Source organism: Onychostoma macrolepis, chromosome 02, assembly GCF_012432095.1.
Source record: "Onychostoma macrolepis isolate SWU-2019 chromosome 02, ASM1243209v1, whole genome shotgun sequence".
NCBI classification, from domain to species: domain Eukaryota; kingdom Metazoa; phylum Chordata; class Actinopteri; order Cypriniformes; family Cyprinidae; genus Onychostoma; species Onychostoma macrolepis.
The window spans coordinates 18,644,471-18,658,434 of record NC_081156.1 but is presented as its reverse complement, the minus strand read 5'-3'; positions in this window follow the sequence as shown (position 1 = coordinate 18,658,434).

Below are 13,964 nucleotides of genomic sequence, written 5' to 3'. Positions count from 1 at the left end.
ACAGACACAGGTGGCGGTGTGAGTGTGTTAAATGAGTGTGAGGTTGAGTTCCTCTCCTGTGGTGCTGATGGTAGGTTGTTAGCGTGATGACCAGCAAGCAGCCCATTGGGGGGCTTCGGTTCCTCAATGTGTCACACACACATTGTCATGGAGACAGTGCTTTTCACAGCGTTCTGCTCCAGCGAAAGACAAGCCAGCGCGTGCGTTAGCATGAAAATGCGTGAATTGTTGTATTTCCCCGGTTATTAGGTTAAGCACATAAATTGCATTTTTTTATAGAATATTTAACATTTTCCTCTAGGTCAGTGCATGTAACCTTTTCCTAATATCCCAACAGCTGCAATAATTCATGTGCTAGTTTCTCGTTGGCTCTCATCTTATGCTAATAACATCGGCGATGACTGAGTTTTTTTTTTTTTTTTTTCAGAGCGAAAGCTCAACGTGGGTGTGCTTTCTTCTCCTCTCAGACGAGATCACTGTGAAGATTTGGTCGACATTTCCCAGATGGCGAACGCTGCTATGACCTTTCACCCCAGGCTCCTCAGACATGAAGCGGCTATTTGTTGGAGTCGTGGATCGAGGGCATCTCTGAACTTTCCCACCACCCATATCTGAAGTCTGATGAAAGGTTTAGCTAACACATTGGCCGCATTGTTTATCAATAAATGCTTTTTCTGAACCCACTCATGTTGGAATAATGTGAATGGCTGTGATTGCGGCATCTCACAAAACATCTTTATAATATATCAGAGATTTCACAGTACAGTGCGTCTCTTCTTCCTTATTTCCTTCTCTCAGTGGCTCGCTTATCGCACTGTCTAGTCGCATTCACTTCCATGGCAATAAGGCAACGGCAAGGTGACAGGAAGCAGGCATGTTCCGTAGAGCCCCTGAGCAGGAAGTGTCAAAATCCCTGCCTTGTGAAAGACAGCAGGGGAAGTGCTGGGCGCTGACTATCTGCTACACCAGGCCAGGTGTGACCCCTATATCTGTCAGTGACTACCTATTTAAAACCTCCCAGCCAACTCTCCATGGGCAATGACACAGCCAACTGTTTCTCTAGGGACGATTAGACATATGCCATCCTGTTCTGCAATGAATGGATCCGTGGCATTGCTTTTGAGCTGTTTTTTTTTTAAACGTGACTCATTCGAATTAAGTCTGTTTCATATGACACATTTGTGGTGGTGCATTTGGTGTAGCAGCTCACAGAGCTGGATATCGCTGATTGATTTGAATATGAAAAAGAAAAGGAAATGTGCTCTGTGGATTCAGTGCGCTTAGAAGAATGGAAAGAGAAATCCGAAAGAGTCAGAGAACAGAAGGCTCTGGCACTGTAGACAACACAGTGGTATTTAATCATGTAAATTACAATGAAAGTGAGCCAACATGTATCTGTATGTTTTTGGTCCCATGATGGATTATCCCTTGAGATTCCTGTGTCTGAACAAAAAAAAAAGAAAAATCATCTTTACAGACAGACTAGACAGTGTTGTCATTGTGACGATGATGAGTCACACAGATTATATACATTTGATCTAGTAAATAATGCCTAAAAATAACCAAATATTTGTTATTATTGTAGCTTTTTATTTATACATTTAATCTAATATAAACATAATTATTTTAGATACACGTTTGGATAAATTTTATTTACTTTCTATTATCTACTCAAAAAAAAATGAATCCCTCTAAATACTAATCTCTCTCTAATATTTTAATATAGATATATTAACAATCATTCTGAAATATTCAAGTTTCAATAAGTATATCGTTTTCTCTGCTTTGCTTTCAATAAAAAAGGCAATGTTTAAAACTAAATATGTATTTTACTATGTAACTAACGTAAATGTCTACACATATTTTTGTATATTTTGGATGTATTTTAAATTTGTAAAAATTGTATAATATATTAAAGGGGTCATGAGAAATCAAAATTCCCTTGATCTTGTGATATATAAGAGGTCATTGTACTATAAAAACATTCTGTAATTTCAGAACTCAAAACTTTCTTGTTAGTCTAAAAACAGCTTATATTGAAGCCAATCTGCTAAAACAACAGGTTGTGGAATGTATGATTTTATGATGTAATAGTGTAAAAAGCACTGCCTCCGCAGAAGATGATCAACGCCTGCTTCTGCATCACTGCCTGTTTAGCTCCCGCCCACCGATTCGCGCATATATATAACTAAAATATATAAAATACCTAACTGCATAATACTACTATTGTTAGAAATTGCAACAAAATTAAAATAGAAATATAAACTTTTGAACTGCGGGTTTCGTCTGGTCAGAGGAGAACTGGCCCCCCGACTGAGCCTGGTTTCTCCCAAGGTTTTTTTTTTTCTCCATTCTGTCACAGAGGGAGTTTTGGTTCCTTGCCGCTGTCGCCTCTGGCTTGCTCAGTTGGGGACACTTAATTTCTAGCGATTATCGCCGATTTGATTGCACAGATAATATTTAAACTAAACTGAGCTAGACAATGACATCTCTGAATTCCATAATGAAATGCCTTTAACTGAAAATTGAAAATTGAGTGTTTAATCTTATCATTATACATTACTGACACTCTATCCTCTAATTTGATACTGTTAAGTGCTTTGACACAATCTGTATTGTTAAAAGCGCTATATAAATAAAGGTGACTATTGTTAAATTACAAGAGCGGCAAATGCAAGTCTACACAGAAACCAAACGATAAACTTGATTTGATGAACTTTATTTGTAATGAAGTTCTGGACCACATCAGTAAGAACTTGGTCCTTTGTTCATGGCATGTGACTGTGGATTCGTTTACAAACAAGGCACAATTTGATGCAAGATTTTCAGAAAGAATGAAACTAAGAGACGATGCTGTGCCGACTGTATTGGATACGATGTCGCACCACAAAAGTGTAGGTAACTCTTCTCATTATGGGATCACTATGGCTTTGTTTGTTATTACAGATCTTTTGATATGTACTGAGTATCGTTTTTACCCTAAATCACAGCACTGTCCATCTATGAAGGATGTAGGCTCTCAAACATACACAACTATTGGCCAATAATAGCAGTGGGCGTTTACTTTCAAGTCTACAATCCACCATGCCTATTCAAACAGAGCATTCTGAGGGGACTTACAACAGCACAGAAAATAGCCTATTACTTCTAAAACACGATGTTTTTTTATGTAAAAATCTTGATAACGTTATAATTGTACCTCATAGAACAGTACAAAAAAAAGTTAATGTTCATGAACATGACAGTTCATGACCCTTTTGATTCAGCCATTATTACTGTTAAATTTTGTAAACAATTTAGAGCTCTGGCCTGGTGGGTGGCAAACATGCTCCAATGTGGAGCTGTCTTGAGTTTGAATCCAGCTTGGATCTTGTCTTGACCTTCACACATGACTGTGCTATCAAATTTGAGGCAAGAAAGCTTTAAAAATAACTTTAAAATCTGTTACCTTTTGCAGTTTTTCCTACAGTACTTGTTTATTAATGCAAGAATTGAGTAGCTCTCATGTCTGTGTTGTAAATACTTATTATTTTATGTGCTAACTAACTGAACTGGGGAATAAATGGATAAAATGGATGGATTGTTAGACTCTTTTAATAACATCGTTAATTTTCTTGTCTTGTGATGTCAGGATGCATTTGTCTCTGCTTAAAATGACTTAACATGTTTCACGCATCAAGTGTTGAGGTGTGTGTTTGTGTGTGTGTGTGTAGTGAGTCTACTCTTGTGAGTGTTCATGAGAAGACAACATGCACTGAGCTTTCCACATACACTTCTTGGAAAAAAAAAAGAAAAGATATAATGAACATTTTAGGACTATGTAAATAAAGAAAACAATTTGCACAGAACTTGTTTTAAGTTGACACAACCTTAAAACTTCTTACAGTTTTTCTCAGTCGCTATGGTGCATTTCTCAGATCAGAAATGAAATTTACAAAACAACTTTTTCAACCTCCACATCATCTAGTCACTTGTGCACATCATAAAAGCAGTTTCTCATTCTTTTGAACAAGTTGCGATTGCTTTGGTACATTCTTGCAACTGATTATATACATTTGTCTGCAGTTTCCTACATTATCAGTTGTTAATATCATGTTGCTCAAAATGTATTATATAGTTCTCCGTGCAATAGTCTTACCCCTCAAAACATCTAGTCATTAGTTCATCGTAAACGTCATTAAATGCAAAATGGTTGATCTAGTTGTCATAAACTTTCAAGCATATTTTCTACACATTTCTATTAGACTTTTTGTAAATTTGTCATGAATTGTGCAAGTAAATCTTGACTTTCAGTAATGAAGAGAATATAGATCAACCAATTATAAACCAGTTCTCTGAAATAGCTCAAAGGTACATACAGTATGAACCTTCAATTGGAAAGCATATATAGACAGAGGACAACACAAGAGTTACAAATTCTGACAATGGATGAACATCCAGAAAACGATCAGGGTCAACAGCCGAGAGGAAGAAGAGGAGTAAGGATGCATGGTGGAAGGGTACAGAGGCAAAACAGAGGAAGAGGCAGAAGAGGCCAAGGACAGAGGCTTATATCAGATGAAATAAAGGCCACTATTGTAGACCATGTTGTCAATCATGGCCTTACAATGGCTGAAGGGTGCAGCTAAATATTGGGAGATCGACCATATCCTCGATAATTCAAACATTTCGAAACAGTCTCTTTCAATCAATATCCCACATACAGTAATGTGTAAATTTGTACTTTTGAAATGGATATATGGCATACATAAGAAGCGTAGCCTTCTGCATTTCAGTACAGTAACTGTAATCCAAACTGTTGCCATAGTTTACATCAGGTAATACTAACAGAGTGCACTGTTATATTGACAACATGACTAAGCATTTTGACTATCTTGTTTGTGAACAATGACACACAGACTTTTCATTCTGATGGCACTGATGTGTTCATTGACATAAATACTTAATTTTGAGAGATGAACTAAAGATTTTGCGTAAGTTGCAGGCTTTTGCTGGAAATCCATTGTGTGGTGCTGTTTGTACAAATTGTTTTGAGAAATGCACATACTTTTTTTTTGCAAATATTAAGGACGATTCAAGAAATGCACCAAAGCAACTGTAAAAAACTGTAAACATTATTTAATATAAATAGGCAATTACCATGATGGAAATCGTAGCAACTTAATTATTTTAAGTAAATGTATTCAGTGAACTTCAACATTAAGTAGATGAATTTAACTTTTTAAAAAAGTCATGCAAACTGTTACCTTCAGTTCTATGAACAGCACTCTTTGTTTAGTGTATGAATGAATTATGGACTATAATGAATATGTCGCTTGAAATAATTATAATGGCCATTGTATTGAATTCAGCCAATTTGCAACAATGAGCAAATCAATGCAGCTGTCCTCATTAGTTCCTCTGTTTTGCAAAGACCTCCTGAGTTATCATCTAAACATCCTGGCAGGGTAATTGCCTGAAAGGTCCATAAATCAAAATATTCCAGAGGAACACATTGGACAGAACAGTGCAGCATTTACTGAGCCCGTAGATGTACAGACGATACTTACCACCTCAAGTCAGGTCTGTTGATGTCAAAAGAGACTGTGTTTGTTTAGAAGACAGATTGTCTCGATTATTGTTGGAGGTCTTAGTAGAGCCCCAAAGCTTTCTGGGGCCAGAAGGCATATAGACTGTTTAAACTGTTCAGATCTCCAGTTTCAGTTTCATATGAATGTGTCTGTTCTTTTTCATTGGGTTTCACTGTGACAAAACATCAGATAAGAGCTCAAAACATGCACATTTAAAACATTTAGACCTGTTTAGGCATAATCTAAATCTATTTGCATAAAATCTATTTGCATTCAAGAAAGTAAAATTACTTTTACTTATTTTTGTGAGCGTTGCATGTGACCTGTATTTTTCATCAAAACAATTAATAGATATTCTCATAATACAATTGATATAAATTATATTTTATGACATCAAATTGGATGGTAAGCCATGAACCTAATAAAGAACAAATAAATGTTAGAAAAGGTACAATTAAAGTTTTTCCCTCATTAGAAAAGTTTTGCACATAAATAATTGAATAATGCTTTTGAAAAATATTTTTGAAATGAAATAAACTCACATGCACTGAAGGCTCCAATGATATCAGCTTAAAGTTTTTTTTTTAATTCTATATGGAACATGGTGCCTTGTGGAAACGCCCATGTTAAGATCACATGACAGCCGCAACACATCTCATTAACCTCCCATTTGTAGGACCCTTTCATTCTTAGATTAAAACATATACCATGAGGTTGTTTAATGCTTTATTCTGATTGATTTAAGATTCTAAAGAAGTGCCATTATTTTCCATAAATGCATAGCCATGAATAGGGCTCATTGATTTCCGCGATTTGGAAAGCGCAGATGGGATCGCGGAATGTGATAAAAATGGAATTTACTGTGTAACTTGGATTGTCATGGAATTTGCCAAATTTTGAGAAATATTTTAAAATAAATGACAACGCAATATGAACTAATTTCTGTGAATATTAAACTGCAAAATACTATCTAAACATGGATATTAATATATATATATATGTATATATTGTAACGGGGGGGGGAAGAATCACACGACAAGATTGGCTCGATAAAGGCCCCGAAGGGTGCGTTTATTGTGCAAGATTGGTGAATCCGTGTGTCCTGGGTGTACTGAACTGTGCTCTGAAACCTGCTTCCTCCATCGGTTTGAGTGCTCGGGTGCAATAGGTCCAGTGCTGTGCGGGTGAATCTGGCTGGCCGGTCACACACTGCTCTCTGCAAGAAAGACGAGAGGATCGTTATCAGGTTGTCTTCTGGAGACATGTCTCACCAGTGTGTGTGACTCGGCGGCTTATATAGCTGGCGCTTGATTAGGCTCAGCTGTGAGCCAGCCCGTGCTGATGGCGTGCAGGTGTTCCTCCTTCGTTTCCAGGGCGACGCTGACGAGAGCTCGGGACACGCGTCACACTATATATATATATATATATATATATATATATATATGAAAATCAATTCATTAGAAATTCTTTGGATAACTAAAATGTAAGGAAAACTTTACAGTTTTTCTCGATTGCTAAAACACTATAACCAGGCTTTTGAACTAAAATTTCAAAACCATAACGCCATTTAAGCGTCATCCTGGTCCTGCGGAATAAAGGGGAGACAGGGGGTGGGTGGGGAGTGAGCCCTGACAGACCTGCGGAAGCTGCTTTCGGCTAATGTAAATTACCGTGTGTTCCTCACCGTCCTGCACCTGGGAGAGGACGGCTCCCAACCCGGTATTAGAGGCGTCCGTTTGCAACAGGAAGCGGCAGTTAAAGTCCGGGGCTCGTAGCACTGGCTCCGAGGTGAGCGCCGCCTTCACCCGCTGGAACGCCTCTTCCTCGGTGGGTCCCCAGTGGACCTTCTCTGGTTGCCCCTTCCTGGTCAGGTCTGTCAGGGGAGCTGCTAAGGAGGAGAAGTTAGGGATAAAGCATCGATAGTACCCCGCCAATCCCAAAAAGGCTCGTACCTGGGTTTTTGAGGTGGGCCGGGGGGCCGAGAGGATTGCCGTCACCTTCTTCTCTTGTGGCTTGATGATGCCTCGGCCCACCTCGAAGCCCAGGTACCTTGCTTCGTAGAGGGCCAGATGATATTTCCGGGGATTGGCGGTCAGTCCGGCCCTGCGCAGCTCGACAAGCACCCTCCGTAGCCGCTCTAGGTGGTCCTCCCAGCTCTCCGAGTGTACGATGACATCATCCAGGTAGGCCGCCGCATAGGCCTGGTGGGGCCTCAGGAGGACGTCCATCATTCGTTGGAAAGTAGCCGGGGTCCCGTGCAGGCCGAAGGGGAGAACCCGGTACTGCCAGTGGCCACTGGGGGTGGAGAAAGCAGTCTTCGGTTTGGCTTCTTCGGTCAAGGGAACTTGCCAATAGCCTTTAGTAAGGTCCAGGGTCGATATGTACCGGGCTCTCCCCATGCGATCCAGCAGCTCGTCCACTCTGGGCATGGGATAGACGTTGAACTCGGAGACCTCGTTGAGACGGCGGAAGTCATTGCAAAAACGGAGGGTGCCGTCAGGTTTTGGGACCATGATGATGGGGCTCGACCAGGGGCTGCGCGAGGGCTCTATTACCCCTAACCTCAGCATCTCCTGCACTTCCTCCTCGATGGCGTGTCGCCGAGCTTCCGGGACTCGGTAGGGCCGCTGCCTGACAATGGTTCCGGGTGGCGTGCGAACATTGTGCTGGATAATGTTGGTCCGCCCGGGGTGTGGAGAGAACATGTCGGAGAACTGACCGACCAGATGTTCCAGCTCCTTCTTTTGGGCAGGCGATAGATAGGGGTTGACGTCGACAACCACGGGGTCCATGATGGCCAGGGCGGCCAACTGGGTCCTAGTCCCGACCCACCGTTTCAGGAGGTTGATATGATATAACTGGTCTTCTTTTCTCCTGCCGGGTTGTCGTACTCGATAGGTCACAGGACCCACCCGCTCGGTCACCGTGTAGGGGCCCTGCCACTTGGCCAAAAACTTGCAGGCGGCGGTCGGGACCAGGACCATGATGTGGTCTCCTGGTTGAAACTCCCGTGGTTGGGCTGCCCGGTTGTAATGGCATTGCTGGGCTTGTTGGGCCTTCGTGAGGTGTTCCAGGACGATTGGCATTACCCTGCCGATCCGCTCCCTCATTTCCCGGATATGCTCGACGGTGGACCGATGGGCGGCCGGCTGATGTTCCCAGGCTTCCTTGGCGACGTCGAGTAGGCCGCGGGGTTGTTACCCAAACAACAGCTCGAAGGGGGTGAATCCGGTCGAGGCTTGGGGTACCTCCCGGATGCCAAAGAGGATGTACGGCAGCATCTGGTCCCAATCTCGCTTATCATTTCAAAAAGCACACCTATTTTGCTGAACTATAAACACTATTCCACTGCTTTGACACATGCGTCAGATTTGGTGAACTGTTACTGCAAAACTCTACAAACAATTCCCTACATTCCTCATGCTTACAGCGTGTGGTAATTTAGAAAGCACTAGCATTCAATATTGTTCACTCAAGTCTGCAAAGTTTGAGCCCAATTAGCACACAATTACCCATGTGGAAACACTAGGAGTCAAAATTTACCACACACCAATCAGAACCTTTGATGGATAGATAAAAGGGCCAAAGTCAGCTTACAGTTTTTCTCGGTGGATTTGGTGCATTTCTCAAATCAGAATGAAATTCTCAAAACTACTTGTTCAACCTCCACATCATCTAGTCACTTGTGCACATCATAAAAAAGTTTTTCACTCTTTTGAACAAGTTGCGATTACTTTGGTACATTCATGCAACTGATTATGTCTGTGATTTCCTACATTATCAGTTGCTATTGTCATGTTGCTGAAAATGTATTATATAGTTCTCTGTGCTAGTCTTACCCCTCAAACCTCAAGTCATTAGTTCATCGTATAAGTCATTACGGTAAATACAAAATGGTTGATATAGTTGTCATAAACTGTCAAGCATATTTTCTACACATTTCTATTAGACTTTTTATAAATTTGCCGTGAATTGCTCAAGTGAATCTTGACTTTCACTAATGAAGAGAATATAGATCAACCAATGACAAACCAGTTCTCTGAATTGGAAATTGGAAAGCATAAATAGACAGAGGACAACACAAGAGTTACAAATTCTGACAGTGGACTTTAAAATGTTTATTTTCACCTTTGTGCACATATTTCTTTTTCTATTTCACAATGACGTTGTAATGTGTGATTTTTTAGTTTTTTGTTTTTTTTTTGGGGGTTTTGGTCAGACCACTAGTAAAAGTGTAACTGTGAATCATATCCAGTCTTTTTCAAACAATATCCCACATACAGTAATGTGTAAATTTGTACTATTGAAATGGATATATGGCATACATAAGAAGCGTAGCCTTCTGCATTTCAATACAGTAACTGTTATACAAACTGATGCCATAGTTTACATCGGGTAATACTAACAGAGTGCAGTGTTATATTGACAACATGACTAAGCATTTTGCCTATCTTGTTTGTGAACAATGACACAAGGACATCAGGCATGCAAGAGGATTTTACCCCTGCTGCCTGGCCAGGGCCAGTATAGCCTGTGATGTTGAAGAGGTTCTTTGGCCTGTCCCAGAACAAAGACGGGATACTGGGGCAGAATAATTATTTTTGTTGTTGTTTGCTGTATTGTACTGGACTCTACTGTAAATTACAGTAAATTGAGGAATAAAACATTTGGGGAGTACCACACTTATTACCGGTTTTGTAGTATTATTTTGATCATCAGTGTGTAAAACTGTGTTGTAGTGTGTATGTTTTTGACTGTTTGTGTGTCATGTCTGAGAGCAAAGTTTGTTTTTTCAGCAAGATTGAGTTGTTTTGAGTGGAGAGCTTCATTTTGACCTGAATATAGGAAGTTTGGGGAATTGAGTTAGAAGTTATGCATTTGTGTTTACTGTTTTGAGAATACGAGGCATAGTTTCAAGAAATGTGTTTAAGCAATCAAGAAAAACTGTAAAATGGAATACAGAAAATGAATGGAAAACACAGAATTTCGTTCAAGAAAAATAAAACTGAATTTAAGGGTGGAAAAATGAAACATTTCATAGGGCTTTCATAAACTTTTAATAAATTGTTGTTAAATTGTGTTAGTTTCAGAATTTCAAGTAATTAGACATACTTTTTTTATTAATAAAATTTAATTTAATCATTAAAAAAACAACAACAAAATGACAAATAAAGTGGAATTTGAAAAAAAAAAAAAAAACTATCACTACACCAAATGATAGTTTTTTTTTTTTTTTTCAAATTCCACTTTATTTGTCATTTTGTTGTTGTTTTTTTAATGATTAAATTAAATTTTATTAATAAAAAAAGTATGTCTAATTACTTGAAATTCTGAAACTAACACAATAACTGAAATCATTTGGTGTAGTGATATGGAACTGTAATGCGGCCAACAGACTGTATATACAGTATATACAGTCTGTTGGCCGCATTACAGTTCCATATCACTACACCAAATGATTTCAGTTATTTCACAGGTCCTTATAGCTTACAACAGCAAAAGAACCAAAACAAGACACTGGCTAAGCAAACAAATATGACCAACAATAGGATAAAGAAGATAATTTCTATATTTCCCAACATATTTACCTTTTTATTATCTATGCAAAACATGCTTTCTTTCTCTTTCATGCTATCTCTCTGCATGAACACACACATAGTACAGCCACACTTTTTCAGTAGGGGAGCGCGGGGCACAAAGTAACGCGGGGTTAGTTGTAACACACGTTTTTTAAATATTTCCACACATGCTAGCATAACCAAATTTACAGTATTTACTAGTTACCATATCAACATTATATAGAGAAAAAAAGTGCGCCAAAATTCAAAAGTCTTTTGAAGATATCGCTGAACATTTATTTTTCCATAGTAAAATTAAATTTCTGGCTTAAGTAAATTTTTCATCTCAGTTTTTATTACTAATTTAAAATGAGACAAATCTGCTATTATTTTAATCTCCAATCTGTTATTTATCAGTTTAGATAGTTTTTTAATGCCTCGGTAACTAGCAGAAGACACTAACCGGTTTTAAATTAAAGTTGCACAGATGGGGTAAATTGTAACACTGCCTTACAGTCTGCCCTGCCGTGCTATTCTATGACATTAGCGATGTAATTCACACTATTTACTTTAATACATTTTAATGAGAAATGACAAGAAACAGGTGAATAAAGACTGACAATCATTGGTTAATGTTCAGAAATGATTATTTCAAGACATGTAAAGCATTTTGGCTTGTTTATGTGGGCTGTCCCAGGCATGGTTGCAATATTTTCATTGTCAAACTCAAAAATCAGAATACTTTTAATTATTAAAAAACGCCATTATTTTATTTAAAATAAATAATTATTTTATTTTATTGACAAAATATTTTAGTTTGTCTTGTATATTTTTTTCATAACATCATATAACATTTTAGGGTGTCATATGGTCATGTTACAACGTGCCCCTCAGCTGTTACAATGTACCCCACCTATGGGGCATGTTGTCACATTTCACTTCCAATTTTTGAGGGTAAATACAGAAAAACGTATACACTGTATTTATGAAACAAAGCGACATATTTGTACTAGACAAGTGTGAAATTACTGTGGATAAAAAAAAATATACTCTGAACACGAAGTGGATTTACACAATTTGAGAAAGTCAAAAAGTGTTACTTTGTGCCCCGCTCTCCCCTAATATAATTTGCAACTGCTAAAAAGCTGAATGACATTGTTCAGTATGTAGGTTGTCACATCGCTGTTCATGAAGCAGATAAACTTACAATTCCGCTATTAGTAGAGAAACTGTTGAGAGACTCAGGTTATTCACACATGCATAACTGCATTAGTCTGCATATCAACAGCTTAGGCCTCCATTATTAGCTCTAACGTGGTATTTTGGAATTAGCAACAGAGGCTTGAGATGAGACGCGAGTAGCTCCACGCACCGGACAAAAACCTGACAAATGTTTAGAAATAAAACATCTTAACAATGCGTTGAGGTGTTGTAACCGTAGTATAAGCGGAATAATTGATTCCGGTCCTTTAAATTATTGAAAAATAAAGCACATTCCACTTTATGCTGTGGCTGCATTTCCACCTCAGATGTGCATTATTTTTCAATAATTCAGCGGTCCATCATCAATTATTCCTTACTTATAAAATAAGAGCGTTCAGTGTAGGGTTGCAAAGGGGCGGAAAATTTCCGGTAAATTTCCGGAAGTTTTCTGGAAACTTTCCATGGGAACTTCGTCTGGGGAACTTTGGAAATATTCCAAATTTGAAACTTACCAGGAATTTACGGAATTTTTGGGAATTTATGGGAATTAATTGAAATTTATAAAACTGTATCATATACAAACAGAATTATATATTTTTTGATCATAGGCTCACTTGCATGCAAACTAATACAAATTTAAAAATGACATTTTGGGGGATCTGTGATGCTTTTTTCAGGATTTATTGATGAATAAAAACTTATGAACAGTTTATCAAAATAGAAATATTTTCTAACAATATAAGTCTTTGCTACTACTTTTTTAAAATTAATTTAACACATCCTTGTTGAATAAAAGTATTAATTTATTTTAAAAAAAGAGAAAAGATACTGACCCCAAACTTTTGAATGGTAGTGTATTGTTAAAAAAGAATTTATATTTTAAATAAATGTTTTTTTTTTGTTTTTTGTTTTTTTTTAACTCTTTATTCATCAAAGAATCCTGAAAAAAGAATCACAGGTAATAATAATAATAATAATAAAAATATATATATTAAGCAGCACAACTGTTTCCAAAATTAATAATAAATAAGCATATTAGAATGATGTCTGAAGAATCATGTGACACTGAAGACTGTAGCTTTGCCTCACAGAAATACATTATATTTTAAAGTATATTACAACAGAAAACCAATATTTTAAATTGTAATGCCAGCAATACTGCACAATATCACTGTTTATTTTTCTGTATTTTTGATCAAATAAATGAAGGCTTGATGAGCAAAAGATATGCAATGTTTAAAAACATTAAAAATAGTAATGTGTCCAAACTTTTGACCAGTACTGCACTTCTGTATGATAACAGAAAACTTGCTAGCAGAAGGAGCATCACAGCTTGAGCTATATAGCACATAGCCTACCTCATAAACTGTCTAGCTACTGTATAAACACATTTTGGTATTTACTAGTTAAACGTGAATCCCATAGATCAAATATATTTAGAATATCAAAACTTCGATGTAGTCTTTGGGCTCAAATGCAGAAAGTGCGGCTTCAGAGAAAATGTAGAGGAATCCCCCTCTTAGGTGACTAGAGAGGATTTACATTTACATTTATGCATTTGACAGACGCTTTTTATCCAAAGCGACTTACATTGCATTCAAGTTACAGTTTTTACATTTTATCAGCTCTTGCT